The sequence below is a fragment of the Zalophus californianus genome, chromosome 3 (assembly GCF_009762305.2).
Source record: "Zalophus californianus isolate mZalCal1 chromosome 3, mZalCal1.pri.v2, whole genome shotgun sequence".
Lineage (NCBI taxonomy): Eukaryota > Metazoa > Chordata > Mammalia > Carnivora > Otariidae > Zalophus > Zalophus californianus.
This window is the reverse complement of record NC_045597.1, coordinates 65,472,473-65,488,824: the sequence shown is the minus strand read 5'-3', so window position 1 is coordinate 65,488,824 and position 16,352 is coordinate 65,472,473. Positions and strand designations below refer to the sequence as shown.

The 16,352-nt window shown below is 36.9% G+C and overlaps 1 long non-coding RNA gene across 1 annotated transcript in view; it reads right to left on the bottom strand.

The window, feature by feature from the left end:
* Nucleotides 1–1,719: 1,719 nt before the first annotated feature.
* LOC113921008 overlaps nucleotides 1,720–16,352 on the bottom strand; it is a 35,704-nt gene continuing 21,071 nt past the window's right edge. The window contains exons 2-3 of the long non-coding RNA XR_003519469.1: nucleotides 3,616–3,729; nucleotides 1,720–1,750 (exon numbers count right to left, since the gene is read on the bottom strand). This is a non-coding gene — a long non-coding RNA (uncharacterized LOC113921008). The remainder of the gene's footprint in view (nucleotides 1,751–3,615; nucleotides 3,730–16,352) is intronic.

Genomic DNA, 16,352 nt, shown 5'->3' with positions numbered 1-16,352 from the left:
TCCTGAAGAAAATTTTCAAACATTCTGAACCCACAGTTATCCCCTTAGTCAAATTAGGATTCCAATGATAGACAAATTTGCTATGTTAGTCAAGATCAGTTATGACTGTATCTGTAGCTATCCCTGGAGTAAAAGTTAAGCCATTACAACTTCAGAAAATAGCATCCAGTATCATCAATGTGAATTACCCTATGAATATGTCTAACTTCTAAAAAAAGAGCTATTGTCTCAAAAATCAATGTTTTTTTAAAAAGTTATCCTGTATCAGTCTTTTATAAATAATATGAGACATTTTATGATGCCAGATTACAGTATACAATTACTTCTTTTAGAAAGTATTTTTATTTTTTTCAATTTCATTTTCACCACAATTCAAAATAAATAGCATTCAATTATAAACAATGCTGTCAGATGTATTACCTCATTTTAATTTCAAATTACTGTCCCTATCTCACAGATAAGGTCACGTCATAGCACAATGCTGGTGTAAAATAGATATCTGAATGAATGAATGAATCAATCAATCAATCAATCAATCAATCAATTTTAAGTGACTTGCCCAAGCTTTAATAGCTAGGAAGGTCAGACTTAAGCCTAACTTTGGGCCACTATTCTTTCCACTGTATCATACCCCCTCTGCTCTTGCTAACAAAAAATGTTCAAACTAATTGTCACATATAATACAGATTTACAAGCACCTGATTATACTTCCTCTTGAGCACACATGGAAGCGTTGATTCCAGATTCTAAGAGCATTTACTCAAATGGAGTTCGTTATGATTAAGAACTAGAAATTCTCTTGTCTTTATCTCTTCCCTGGATATACTCCAAAGAAAGTGTAAATTTTATTATTTTTTTAAAAGATTTTATTTATTCATTTGAGACACAGAGATACAGAGAGAGAGCATGAGCAGGGAGAGAGGCAGAGGGAGAGGGAGAAGCAGGCTCCCCGATGAGTCAGGAGCCTGATGTGGGGCTCGATCCCAGGACCCTGGCATCATGACCTGAGCTGAAGGCAGATGCCCAACCATCTGAGCCACCCAGGTGCCCCGAAAGTGTAAATTTTACATTTCAATACAGATTATTCCCTTATTCCAATCCTAGAACTATTACCATTGTTGAGAATCCCAGCAAATCACATGTAGCCATGCAGTTGTGGGCTCAGGAGTTAGGTGGGAAAGTAATTCAGCAACAACTGCTTTAGAAATCAGCCAGATATGTTATATAGGTTGTGCATCTCTTTCTCAGTAAGATCTAATGTAGGAAGGATATATAGCAATAGCAATCATGGAATAAAGAGACATCACTCTCCTTCCCAAAGAGCAAAATTTCTTCAAAAATCTGAAGGCCATAATTGAGAGGACTCCTTTATCAGGAGTTATAATATCATCACACTGTCATGTTATAATTTATCATGTTATAAAATCATCACACTGAACAGAGAGAGAACAGAATATAAAGCATGATAAGGAACAGAATGACCACTAAGGAGGCCAGGAGTCCAGTTCCTAGCCCTTTCCATAATATTTTAAGTATAATCACAAAGCAATCTGGGCAAACACCAAAATGAAATAAAGTACAGCCTGATACCTCATTACATATCTTTCACAAAATGATCTATTTTCTCCTGCACTAAGGTCAGATGAACAAATAGCACTACATTACCTGATGAAATCACACCCTGAAGAACATAACTTCAAGCATACCTCATTTGTTGACTGGCATTGAAAAGCGGGTAAAATTTTACTTTCTGAAAAAAAAAGATAATCAACAATCTGTATGTGCTATATACATTTTTTTAAATTTTATTTTTATTATGTTATGTTAGTCACAATACAGTACATCATTGGTTTTTGATGTAGTGATCCATGATTCATTGTTTTCGTATAACACCCAGCGCTCCGTGCAGTACGTGCCCTCCTTAATACCCATCACCAGGCTAACCCATCCCCTCACCCCCCTCCCCTCTAAAACCCTTTGTTTCTCGGAGTCCATAGTCTCTCACGGTTCATCTCTCCCTCTGATTCCACCCCCCTTCATTCTTCCCTTCCTTCGCCTAATGTCCTCCACGCTATTCCTGATGTTCCACAAATAAGTGAAACCATACGGTAATTCACTTTCTCTGCTTGACTTATTTTACTTAGCATAATCTCCTCCAGTCCCAACCATGTTGATGTAAAAGTTGGGGATTCATCCTTTCTGATGGCTGAGTAATAGTCCATTGTATCTATGGACCACATCTTCTTTATCCATTCATCTGTTGAAGGGCATCTCGGCTCTTTCCACAGTTTGGCTATTGTGGACATTGCTGCTATGAACATTGGGGTGCATATGGCCCTTCTTTTCACTACATCTGTGTCTTTGGGGTAAGTACCCAGGAGTGCAATTACTGGGTCATGGGGTAGCTCTATTTTTCATTTTTTGAGGAACCTCCACACTGTTTTCCAAAGTGGCTGTACCAACTTGCATTCCCACCAACAGTGTAAGAAGGGTTCCCCTTTCTCCACAACCTCGCCAACATTTGTTGTTTCTTACGCTGTCAATTTTTGCCATTCTAACTGGTGTAAGGTGGTATCTCAGTGTGGTTTTGACTTGAATTTCCCTGATGGCTAATGATGATGAACATTTTTTCATGTGTCTGTTAGCCATTTGTATGTCTTCTTTGGAGAAGTGTCTGTTCATGTCTTCTGCCCATTTTTTGACTTATTTGTTTTTTGGGTGTTGAGTTTGAGAAATTCTTTATAGGTCTTGGAAATCAGCCCTTTATCTGTAGTGTCATTTGCAAATATCTTCTCCCATTCTGTGGGTTGCCTCTTTGATTTGTTAACTGTTTCCTTTGCTGTGCAGAAGTTTTTATCTTGATGAAGTCCCAAAAGTTCATTTTTGCTTTTGTTTCACTGGCCTTTGGAGATGTATCTTGAAAGAAGTTGCTGTGGCCAATGTCGAAGAGGTTACTGCCTATGTTCTCCTCTAGGATTTTGATGGATTCCTGTCTCACATTGAGGTGTTTCATCCATTTTGAGTTTATCTTTGTGTATGGTGTTAGAAAATGGTCAAATTTCATTCTTCTGTATATAGCTGTCCAATTTTTCCAGCACCATTTATTGAAGAGACTGTCTTTTATCCATTGCATATTTTTTCCTGCTTTGTCGAAGATTATTTGACTATAGAGTTGAGGGTCCGTATCTGGACTCTATTCTGTTCCATTGGTCTATATGTCTGTTTTTGTGCCTGTACCACGCTGTCATTTTTTAAAGCAACAGAACGCTGAGATCAATTTTCAAGTTTTTACTCACACATTCATAGACTCAGAGTGAGAGTTAGGACTCACAACCAATTCTTGAAACATATGGGCCAAATGGGATATTAATGAAGCCCTAACTATGACCTTGATATTCTTTATAACCAGTCACCAAACATATTGGATCCACTGCGATGTGGTTGTTATTAAAGACATTCAAGAATGGAAATGTACGATTTTTCACTTTGTCAGAGAGCTCCATCCCACCCTCTCTGCTCCAGTAAAATGTAGAGAAACACTCCATACTTGTGTTGCTCACTTCCATGAGATGTTGCCCTGAGCACTGCAAAGACTTGGACTGTGCATACACTTACAGAGTTCCTCTAAGGAGTGGGCTGTGCTGGGAGAATGCATGAGAATCACAGACTTATGTGGTTTCCAACTGCAAATTTCCTTGGCAGCTTCCTGGATTGGACAAGTGTGCAACCCTGTAGTAAATGAGTGAAAGGGCTATGGTAAGTCTAAACTTGATCCTCAATTCCATATGGAATCTTCTTCCCCTTGCTCCCCTACACACAGAAAAAAGGAATAGACATCATACGTAATACTGGTTCATCCTTGATCTTTTAAAAATTAATGCTGATTGTCAAAATTGTAAAGATTTATTTTTATAAGTCAAAATCAGAGATTAAGTCATATATCTTTTAGCAGCAACAACTATAAAATATGCTATGACCTAACTGAGCAAATTAAAAAAAAAACACACACTTAGGTGACAAATTACTTTGGTTATGGTATTTTCCAGCTAATTAAAGATTTAGCAGAAAACCTTGTTTAAATGCTTGTTGTTTTACATATTTCTACACTCTATTAGTTGTTCTCCTACCTTAATACATATGGTATATTAAAACTGCTCTATGACAGGATTACATAGTTCACAGGAAGAATGGAGATGGTACCATGATGAGTATCATACAAGGTGTTAAGACTGAGTGTAGACTAGAAGCAGAGGATGCCCATCAAACTCAAAGGGGGTAAAGGTGCAGGGAGAGGGTCTCTATGTTTCTAAGACAGTGGTTCTTAATGTTCTGATGGCCATGAATCCCTTCCCTACCAAATTGTATATACAGATGAAATTCTGCATATAATTCCACCTGAAGCTATCCATGAAAACTGGGTCATGTTTCTTTACTCTTAAAGTTCCTTTATTTATGAAATGTATAAAAACTAACTTCCCATTTCCCATTTCTCCAAAGGGTGACACACAGGAAACAAAAACAAAAACAACTTCTCATCTTCATTTCTAATTAATAAAGCATTAATTTTAGCCTTACATTTGCCTAGTTAATTTTCTTTACAAAATATTTATTCAAAGATCCTTTTTAAACTCCTCCAAGAACCCAAAAAAGCAGGTGGGGAAAGCAGTGTTAATTTATACTTCATAGGTCAGACAACAGAGAGCATGGAATTAAGTTTCAGAGATAAGACTAAGGCTCTTTGCCCACTGGCTTGGCTTTCTTTCTGCTAGGTCAGCTTTCAAACTGCCCTCTGAGCACTCCTTTGGGAATCCATGGAGATGGGGAAACTCGGTGTTTGGGTTTTACCCAGGATAGCTACTTGTTTCTTGGTTTTACATGTTGGGTTCCTATGCTAGTATTTGAATAAAGAGCTAAATTTATTTGGTTACATTAAACATTTCTTAATGCACTAATTCTTTATTCCATATGGTATTTATTATTTACTGTATAATGTGAAAAATGTAAACATTTGGGTAAAATATCAAACCTATGATATAAAAACTACATAAAGTATCATCATAAAACCCCAGATTAAAAGAAGCTAGGCCCCTTCCTTGGTAAGATTCCTGAACTTGCAGGAATGAACAAGTTGAAATGAAACAAATCCAAGGACTGATCCTTGTCTCTGGGAGTAGTGGGTGCTGAAGTAATGGGCGAAGTCTCAAGTACTGCTCTCTTTCCTGGATAGATCAGACCAAGCCTACAGAAGGCAGCAACCAAGCCAAAATGGAATAAAGAATCATTAAGAAAAGAAGGAAAAGTGCAGGGAAAACTTAGGCTGGTGTTGGGAGGATGGTGGAGTGTGGGAAAACAGTGCAGAAAATTGATAAGAAGGAAGAAAATCGAAGAAAAAAATAGAAAAATATATGAGGAATTAAACAGGATAGATTTATGACTCATTGTTTATGGGAGGGAGAAGGAAAGAAAAAGGAAAAGAACAATTTCCCCATTTTCAGTTCCATGGACTGGGTACGTGCTGACAACTAAGACTGGAAATAGCAAGAAGTGAGTTTGGGGACGAAGATGAAGAATTTAGCATGGGATATGCTTAAGGTGAGTGGCTGTAGGATACCCATGGAAAGATGTAGATCTGACAATAATGTGTATGAATACCTAATGGAAAGGTCTACTGAGCTGAAGATATTTAGGAGTCACCAGCATCCACATGCCTATTAGAACTATGACAGCAGAGGAGGAAAGCCAGAAAGTATGTGACATGAGCAGAGAGGAAGGTCACAGTGAAAGCCAGGGAACACCATAGCAGGGCCTGTAACAGAAATGATAAGGGGAAGCCTAAGAGACAGAAGAAAAAGCAACTAAGTAGTATAAGGGAAAAGGGCATTTCAAGAAGAAGAAATTCACATTCAGCAGAAAGGATTGTTAAGCATCAAAAAGAACCCTTTGAATTTAGTAATTAAGAAACTCTTGGGAAACTTACTGAGGGGCAGATTGATAGAGTGTGTGGAATGTTGGAGTTTAAGAAATTTGAAATGAAAACTTCAAACGATGATAAAATCCAGTGGGGAGAGGGGTGCCTAAGGGTGCCATTTCCAGAACTGAAAATAAGTAAAATCAACAGAGTTAAAGTCACAGAACATAAAACTAGATGTGCTGTTGAACTATCCCAAGATGGCTGTTTGTGTAGTTGGGAGTGGATGAACAAAGTGCCAAAGTCTCCAGTGGAGGTTGCAGATAACTGGCCCACCTATCAAAAGAGTGAGGAGGAAGGGATAGGGTGTAGTATGGTCACATTGCCTAAACATTAAAAGAGGACAGGAACTGACATGAGAACAGCAGTAAAATAATGGGAATCAGCAAATGAGGAGCCTGGTTGATGCTGAACACTCCTACCCTCCACCACTAGCAGCAAGCCTGAAATTTCTTGGGTGTGGGAGAATAACAGTTCCTCCCACTGGAGCTGAAAAAGATATGGTATCTTGTAGGAATGACAGGTGAAGAGAATGTTCTATGAAGATGTCAAAGAAACAGAGGGTGTTCCTTATAACAGAACATTATTCCCCAGTAGCTAGTTGGAGGATGTGATCCATTAAAGTGTGAGAGTCAGAGGGATGGGGCACTGAGCTGAAGAGTAGTGGGTATGTATACAAGACATGATAGGTGATAAGGATGAGATGTGGAGGAACTTGACAGGAAGCACAGATGGAACTGACTGGCCTCAACCTCCCAACACAGGCTGTTTGGGTGTCCAAGTGGACCTGACATCCCTCATGGCTACTGGACTCAGATGGGATGGGAGGGATGGTGTGCCCCTTCTAGTTGCCTGAATTTCCGTGCTTCTGACCCTGAGAGAAAATGGTCAGAAGGAGAAGGGAGATTTCACAATTGCAAGTTTTGTCTCTAGGACAGTTAAGTAGAGAACAGTATAAACAGAGACCAAAAGTTCATCTCAGCATTTGCACATCCTTTCTATTCCCTTGGGGTTACTTTTTTCCTCCTTAAATCACTATCATGACACTTTTTCATAAAACTGGTTTTCGTTTGTCAACATGGCTTCTTTGAGGTCAATAAAAGATGTATCAGGTATCCATCCCACCCCGATGCCCAGAAGCCAAGGAACAGTAATTGACAGGAGAGGGAGAGGGGAAGGTCAGTGGATTCCTAAGGGGATGGTCTAGATGGGAAGATATCATCATTAGAGGTGCAAGGTTTTTCCTTCATTCCAAATTTTTTATATTTTACTGCAAAGATCAAGATCAAGAAAGAGTTCTCACTACTCTTAAGAGTCCCATTTGCTTTTTCTCATCAAGCCCCTTTCTTCCAGAGTCCTCAACAGTCGCCCACCATCCCCCATCCTTCACGCATATCTCCATACTCACTGGGTATTTTTGCCTGAGCATAGCACTGAGCTCAATGCTGAAGCGAGCATATCAAAATGTCCTTAGTGTAAAGGGGGCAATGACGGCTGAGAGGCAGTGGGGAAATAGAGCTCTGGAGATGGAGTAGGAAGGTGTGAGCCCTCCTATTCCATTTAGTAACTTTATGGACTGGGGCAAGATAGCTAACTGGATTACTTCAATTTTCTCATTTATCCAGTGGAGATAATAGTATGTACTTCAGAAGGATTTTATGACAATTACATGACATGTGCTTTTGAAATTATAAAACCCCTACAATGGAGTATGGTAGGTAGAAGAATAAAAGTCCAAATAGAATTGTTTGGATATTCATAGAAGAGAGCACACTCCCCACTACATGTCACAGCTGATACTTTCCTTATGCTTTTACTATTTATTTAGTTAGTTCGTTAGTTATTTTTAAGGATTTTATTTATTCATTTGAGACACAGAGACAGAGAGAGAGCATGAGCAGGGAGAGAGGCAGAGGGAGAAGCAGGCTTCCCACTGAGCCAGGAGCCCGATGTGGGGCTCAATCCCAGGACCCTGGGATCATGACCTGAGCCAAAAGCAGACACTTAACCACCCAGGCGCCCCATGCTTTTACTATTTATAACAGAAACAGAAAGACCTAAAGTCACAGTTCCATGTAAACAGTCTCAGAATTTCTTCTCAGGTAAAGAAGGCCAACAGTTTGCTCAATAGTATTTTGTAAGCTAAAACTGTAAGTCACAAATACTTATTCTCTATTCCTAGTAAAGGGCTTAAATCAGGCAAGATTCAAATAAATAACTTCATTTATTGAGTCATGGGATAGATAGACCAAAAAGTTCCCATAGAGCTAGGAAACTCTTATATGTCCTTAGCCTCAAAGACCTTTTGATTGTTACCATATAAACGTCATTGTAGGAACTGAACTTTTTCATGTATTGATATCCTAAAACCCCTTACACCATTGTAAGGTCCCTTCCAACTCTAAAAATCTGAATACATGAATAATTTTTGAATTGCAGCAAGTTTTCACACTTGTGAGTAAAAGCCAACCTCATTAAAAAATTGCAAAAGAATACTGATTCCAGTCCAAGAAAGGCACTTTATCTGAATTGCTTAGAGCACTCCTTATTCATAGTTGTGAATCAAGGGTATAAAAATATAGACCAAAAAAAAAAAAAAACCCATCAGAAAATGTGAATGTCTTTAAAAACACCTTTATGTGAGAAATCATTAATGTAAGATGGTGAGGCATGAAGTAAAAATGAACTTCACAGATAAGGATAAGCAGACGTTATTCTTAAAACAACTTACGTAGGATTTGCATTTATTTAAAATTAAATGATTGCTAACATGTACTGACTATTTGCCTTGTAGTAGGTGTAATTATAGCCACTATACCTTTATTAATTCGCCAAATCCTCACAACAACCTTCTGGGTTTGAGGAGCCACCAAGCTGTTTTCCACAGTGGCTACATCATTTTTTTTTACTTCCTTTTAAGGTATTCAGTTTGAACATCGTAAATAATGCAACATAGTATTTTGATATTACAGTATTAACATAGTGCTTGATTAAAGATCTGCAAATCTTTGTAGTAACACATTTTAAGTTGAAAAATTACCTCAGAAGATATATATGAAATTGCCAAACTCACCGAAGCAGAGAGTAGAATGATTGTTGCCACAGGTTGGGAGGAGGGGTAAGATTTAGGAAGGTATTACTCAAAGTTTCAGTTACACAAGATGAGTAAGTCCTAGAGGTCTACTATACAATATAGTGGCTATAGTTAACAAAACAATGTACTATATACTTAAAAATTTGCTAAAATGGTTATCCTTAGCCTCAAAGAACTTTTGATTGTAACCATATAAATGTCATTGTGAGAACTGAACTTTTTCACGTATTGATGTCCTAAAACCCCTTACACCATTTTAAGTGTTCTTATCAAACACACATATAAAACATACAACAGTAAATAATAAGGGCAGGAGAAAATTTTTGGAAGTGATGATTATGTTTATGGCATAAATTAAGGTAATGGTTTCAAGGGTGTATGCTTACTCCAAACTCATCAAGTTGTATGTACCAAATGTATATAGCTTTTTGTATGTGAATCATACTCATAAAATCATGGGTTTGCACTACAAGAAGCAAATGACCACAATAATTTCAGGTATCTATTCTAACTGGTGTAAGGTGGTATCTCAATGTATTACACTGTTGGTGGGAATGCAAGTTGGTACAGCCACTTTGGAAAACAGTGTGGAGGTTCCTCAAAAAATGAAAAATAGAGCTATCCTATGACCCAGCAATTGCACTCCTGGGTATTTACCCCAAAGGCACAGATGTAGTGAAAAGAAGGGCGATATGCACCCCAATGTTCATAGCAGCAATGTCCACAATAGCCAAACTGTGGAAAGAGCTGAGCTGCCCTTCAGCAGATGAATGGATAAAGAAGATGTGGTCCATATATACAATGGAATATTACTCAGCCATCAGAAAGGATGAATACCCAACTTTTACATCAACATGGATGGGACTGAAGGAGATTATGCTAAGTGAAATAAGTCAAGTAGAGAAAGTCAATTATCATATGGTTTCTCTTATTTGTGAAACATAAGGAATACCATGGAGGACATCAGGAGAAGGAAGGGAAAAATGAAGGGGGGGAAATTGGAGGGAGAGATGAACCATGAGAAACTATGGACTCTGAGAAACAAACTGAGGGTTTTAGAGGGGAGGGGGGTGGGGGGAGGGGGTAGGCCAGTGATGGGTATTAAGGAGGGCACGTACTGCATGGAGCACTGGGTGTTATACAAGAACAATGAATCGTGGATCACTACATCAAAAACAATGATGTATTGTATGGTGACTAACATAACATAATAAAATTTAATTTTTTTTAAATAGCCAATAAACATATTAAAAAGAAAAAAATATTTTCAGGTATCTAGATGTTCCAAATGTGAAGTAATTTTGAAAAAAATCAGGAAGCTGCAATATGCAATCTTAATTTTTTTAAGGGATTGAGATGCTTCTAGTTACCTGACAATTCATTTTATCTCCTGTCTTGATTGTTGATATCTCTGGTCCTTCCAAGAGAACACTTGTTAGAGGAGAAATAAAATGATTCTTTCAAGGATCTGAGGGCCTCATTACAATCCAAGTCTGTTGTACATGACTACTATGGGGGTTTTGATAAAAATTCCAGGTATCAGCAGGGGAGTGTAGGTGGGGAGAGTGTTGCCTGTTTCTTTCTGGCACTCCTGCCCTTTCACTGCTTCTATGAAATCCCAACATCCTTCCCATAAACTGTTTTCTATAATCTCAGCCAGAGTGGGCTTCTGCTGTTGTCACCAGAGAAGTCACCATTCTCCTGGCCAGCTCCTACTGTTCTTTCAGGCCTCAGCATAGATGCTGGAATTTTTATCCTGCCTTGTACAAGAAGCAGAATTTCATCTGCCTTTACTTCCATTCCTTTCTTCCCCCACTTCCCAGGCTTCAAATGGTTAATGAGAGGAGTGAACCCATTTTACTTATATATAATTATTCATTCTCATAGCCCTGTGTTTCTTATTTTCAATAGTCTTGTTTTATATTGAATTTTGTGATTACATTCACTGTAGTTATTTATGCCTCAGTTCCTGTACTTCATTGATTTTGGTTTTTCTACTCTTTAATTCTTAATTTTGAATCCCTCAGTCAGCAGGGTATACACAAGTAGTTACTAGGTCTTGGTCTTTGCACAACAACTACTTTGGCTGAGAATGGAATTCTTAATTACATTTCCTCCTTTTAAAATATTTACAAATTTTCCATTATCTTTAGGAAGTCAGTATTGCAAAGAAGTCTGAAGAAAGTAACTTAATTTCAGTCTCTTTTAAGGAAAGCTGTTTTTCCTCCTCCCTGGTTGGATATTTTCAGAATATTATAAATATTTTTGAATTTTTTGACAAGGCATATCTACTTTGGATATTTAGAATTTAGAATTTTCTTTAACTATAATGCACCATTCTTCCAAAGTGATTGCTTTTTTTTTAGCATATTAGAATTATTATTTCTCCTATATCAGTCAGGGTATAACCAAAGATGCAAAACCAGAGGGGATATTTTTCATTACCAGGAGAGAGGCTTTAAAGCCTCAGGAAAGTCTTTCCTTAAAAGAGGCAGAGCTTTGGCTGCATTATTTCTCTCTTTCTACTATGGTTTTTCACCTAAGTTGGCAAAGATAATAAAGTTCCATGTATTTCACAGAATAATGGCATATGAGCTTCTGGCTTTAAATTGTTAATGTCAGGCTCAAATAGGTATTACCAGATCTTACTTCCCAAATTCTATTCTACATTCAGAGCAAAAGAGGGTACTTTAGAAAGATTAATCTTAAATTCATGAGGGCTGCCAACAGTCCTGAGTCACCCCAACTATGCAAACTCAAGTTGGCCCCAAATTTGTTAATTCCATGAGTTCAAACAGGTTTTGAATTTTAGGTTTCACCCTAAAATTATGGACTCAATCATAAAAGGATGATAGATTTTAATAAATCTAATAAAATAAGAACAAATGGGCATTATTGAAAAATGTCATCTTCTTAGATTACACTAGAGAAATAATTGAAAGAAATTACTACTGCTCAAAAGAAAATAAAAATGCTGACAGTTTTAGAATGCTATCTCTAAAGAACATGATTGCCCCAAGTACCACAGTAAAGAAGAGAAATTAAAATAAAGAAAAGGAAGAGACAGGTTATGATAGAGAGAAAATATTTCCTTAGAGTAAGGTTGAATCTTAGGAAACATATTAAAGAGAAATTAAAACAGAAAAGGATATCTTAATGGCCTTCAGGTAGAAAAGAGAAAGGAAAATGCAATAAGGTCTAACTGGTATTAAAGAGGATATCAGATATAGGGAAGATGTTTAGTTATTATTAGGTCAGAAACAATGAGTCCGGAGTTTTCAAAATTATCCTAAAAATCTCTTATGGACTGAACTGTGTCCTAAAATTTATATGTTGAAGTCCTAACCTCCAGTGTGACTATATTAAGAGAAAAGGTCTTTAAAGAGATAATTAAGGTTAAATGAGGTTATAAGGGAGGGTCACTTATTCAACAGGACTAGTGTCCTTACAAAAAGAGGAAGAGATACCAGGGATGTGGGCACAGAGAAAAGGCCATGTGAGGACACAATGAGAAGAGACACCTGAGCGCTCATGACCTCTCGCTCTCTCTGTCCATATGTGCACAAAGAATAGACTATGTGAGCACAAAGCAAGATGGTAGCCACCTACAAGCCAAGAGGAAAGGCCTCAGAATGAAATCTACCTTGCTAGCACCCTGATCTTGGACTTCCCAGCCTCTAAAACTTTAAAAAATAAATTTCTTTTATAAAAGCCATACAATCTGTGATATTTTGTTATGATATCTCTAGCAGACTAATACAAAATCTGAGAGGGGAAAAAAAAGTACACTAAAATAACACTTTTGAGAGAGCTAGGGTCCAGGAAAATATGAAAAAATAGATTCTTAAAATTGTTAATAGAGAATCTATAGTAAAATCAATTTATTTTCTTGTCTCCTATTCTATACCCCTCTATCCACTCATTTCTAAGAATCTGCCTGTTGTCAGTCCCTTACTCTAAACTCCACACGCACACACACAAAAACTCAAACTAAATAGCTTGGAAGATAAGCCTTTCCAATACCTGGTTTCTATGTACCTCCCTGAATTGTTTCTTGATAGATCCCAACCCTGCACCCTGGTTTCCAGTTGTACCAAACTATTTGCAGGCCTCTGAGCATTATTAACTTTATCATATAGTCCTTCTGTCTGATAGGCAATTTTATCCTAGTCTGCATGGATCTTGCAAGACTCAACTTAAGTATCACTTCTATGAAGCTCTTATTTACTCATCCAGATAGAATTACCCATGCATTCGTACCACCTATAACATTTTATTTTTCTTAAATATGTCACATTACATTTTAAGCCACTGGTTACCAAAGATGTGATACAGCCCTCTAAGAGGCATTCTGAAAATATAAGGGGTACTTTTTTTTATTTAAAAAATTTTTATATTTATTTATTTATTTAAATTTTACTCAGTTAACACAGTGCAATATTGGTTTCTGGAGTATAAGTCAGTGATTCATCACTTACATACAACACCCAGTGCTCATCACAAAAACTGTCCTCCTTAATACCCTTCATCCATCTATCCCATCCCCCCACCCACCTCCCTCCATCAACTCTCAGTTTGTTCTCTATTATTAGAGTCTCTTATGGTTTATTTCCCTCTCTCCCTTCCCCCCTTTCCCATATGTTCATCTGTTTTCTTTCTGAAATTCCACATATGAGTGAGATCATATGATATTTGTCTTTATCTGACTGACTTATTTTACTTAGCATAACACACTCTAGCTCTATCCATGTCATGGCAAATGGCAAGATTTCATTCTTTTTGATGGCTGAGTAATATTCTACTGCATATATATATATATATATATATATATATATATATATATATAATGTATGTGTGTGTATATATAAAATGTATGTGTGTATATACACACATACACACACACACACACACACACACACCCCACATCTTTATCCATTCATCAGTCAATGGACACTTGGGCTCTCTCCATAGTTTGGCTATTGTTGATAGTGCTGCTATAAACATAGAGGAGCATGTACCCCTTCAAATCTGTGTTTTTGTACCCTTTGTAGTGCAATTGCTGGGTTGTAGGGTAGTTCTATTTTTAACTTTCTGAGGAACCTCCATACTGTTCTCCAGAGTGGCTGCACCAGTTTACATTCCCACCCACAGTACAAGAACGTTCCTATAAGGGCCATTTTTGGTTATCACGAGATTGGGGGGTTGGAGGAGCACTATAAACATACAATAGGCTGTGCCAGGGATGCTAAACACCTTGCAGTATTCAGACAGTCCTCTATTTAAAAAAAGGCATCATGTCCAACTTCTGAATGTTCTTTTAGATTTTTACGTAGGTGAAAAATTTATTTATAACTATCTGAGCTGAGATTCAAACTCTGGTTTATATATCACCAAAAATATGATTGCATGCTGTTATATAATGAATTCACAGGAATATAACTACTATATAAACTGAGGAAAAAAATGTACTTGGGTTTTGTTCAGAACTTTACCAAGTTTCAGAAAGTCAGGTCACCGCCAGTAGCACTATGAGGGTATTTGAGTCACCAAAACAATACAACTAGATCAGTCCATATTTGTAGCTATAGAATCATGGTGATTCTAAGTAAATTTACAAATTCTCTTGTTTGGATCTTACTTCAAATATCAAACATAAATTTAAAATATGGGCAAATATTCAGTTAAATATTTGAAATTGGGTTTTACAGCTATTTGAACAAATGAATAGTCACCAATGGGCCTTCTTTGCCAACTCATTTTCCTAATCAAGCTAACGAACCCATCAAGATTAAGTGAATATTTTACAAAGGAACATGTTGATCTAATCGGAAAAGATACATATATATTTCATACATATATATATTGAAAAATATATATGAAAACTGCAATACCATCACTGGAATGTTTGACAATGTTCTATGCAAAAGAAGATAGGTCTCATTGTTTCCTTCAGAGCAAAGTAAATGATCACAAAATATGGTATGCTACACAGTATTCAAGAAAAATTAATCTTAACAGCTGTGTAAAAGACTACTACAAAGATGATAAAAATACATATTAAATGATTTCCTCTATTCCAGTGCACTGTTGCCTTAAGAAGTTTACAAAAGTTGAAACCAACTGAATAATAAATCTTTATTACAACTAGATGAAAGCATCCTGTCTCACAGAAAGGCTTTACCATTTGCATATGTCAAGTTTGTAAGGACAGAAGAATTTGTAGAGAAAGTGTTATTTTCAAAATTACTGACAATGAATAAAAAAGAATTGTCAATTTTGAAACCCCCAAAATTACTTAAAAGAAAAAAACACTTTTCCAACATCATTGCTTAAACAGAGCAGTAGTAATGAGAGTTTAGAGCCAATTTTAGAAAGAAGCACACACATACACACAAAACTCTCATAGAAAAGAAGATCAGGACTTGTGATTACCAGAGGCAGGGGATGAGAGGAGGGGTAACTGGAGGAAGGTGGTCAGAGGTACGAACTTCTAGTTATAAGATAAATGCGCACTAGGGATCGAAAAGAAAACACAGGCAGTAATCTCTTGGACATGGGCCTTAGCAACATATTTATGGGTATGTCTCCTCAGGCAAAACAAACAAAAGCAAAAATAAACTATTGGGACTATACCAAAATAAAAAGCTTTTGCACAGCAAAGGAAATCATCAACCAAATAAAACAGCAACCTACTGAATGTGAGAAAATATCTGCAAATGATAGATCCAATAAGGGGTTAACATCCAAAATATATAAAAAACTTATACAACTCAACAAAAAAATCAAAATCAAAAATGGGCAGGCAACCTGAACAGACATTTTTCCAAAAAAGATACACAGATGGCCAACAAACACATGAAATGATGCTCAATATCATTCATCATCAGGGAAATGCAAAATCACAACGAGATACCGCCTTACACCTGTCAGAATGGCTAGTATCACAAAGACAAGAAATAACAAGTGTTGGCGCTGATGTGGAGGAAAGGGAACCCTCATGCAGTGTTGGTGGGAATGTAAATCGGTGCAGCCACTGTAGAAAACAGTATGGAGGTTTCTCAAAAAATTAAAAATAGAAATACCATATGATCCAGTAATTCCACTACTAGAAATTTACTCAAAGAAAACAAAACCACTAATTTAAAAAGATGGATGCACCCCTTTGTTTATTATGGCATTATTTACAATAGCCAAGGTATGGAAGCAACCCAAGTGTCCATCAATAGATGAATGGATAAAGAAGAGGCAGTATACATATCTATATATTTTTATATAGAGATATATATCTAT